This window comes from Cebus imitator, unplaced genomic scaffold, assembly GCF_001604975.1.
Source record: "Cebus imitator isolate Cc_AM_T3 unplaced genomic scaffold, Cebus_imitator-1.0 Scaffold589, whole genome shotgun sequence".
Taxonomy (NCBI): Eukaryota; Metazoa; Chordata; class Mammalia; order Primates; family Cebidae; genus Cebus; species Cebus imitator.
Window position 1 is genome coordinate 847,800 of NW_016107904.1, and position 551 is coordinate 848,350.

The following is a 551-nucleotide window of genomic DNA, read 5'->3' on the forward strand; positions in this document are numbered from 1 at the left end:
GTTGCAGAACTGGGACTCCCATTCTTATGCTGGCCGCCAGCACAGGGCTACCTTCAACTCCTAAAGGCCGATTACTTTCCTTTGCCACATGCCCCCTCCATCTTCAAAGTAAGCAACAGAGAGTCTCCCTCACATTAAACCTCTTTAACGTTTTGAATCTCTCTTACTAAAAAGCCCTATCCCTTTTAAATGTTCACCTGATTAGGCGAAGCCTACCATGCATAATCTCCCAATTTTAAGGTCAACTGATTTGGGACATTAAGAATGTCTCCAGCCGGGCGCAGTGGCTCACTCCTGTAATCCCAGCACTTTGGGAGGCCAAGGTGGGCGGATCACAAGGTCAGGAGATTGAGACCATCCTGGCCAACAGGGTGAAACCCCGTCTCTATTAAAAAATACAAAAATTAGCTGGGCATGGTGGCATGCACCTGTAGTCCCAGCTACTTGGGAGGCTGAAGCAGGAGAATTGCTTGAACCTGGGAGGCAGAGGTTGCAGTGAGCCAAGATCATGCCACTGGACTCCAGCCTGGTGCCTGGCAACAGAGGGAGAC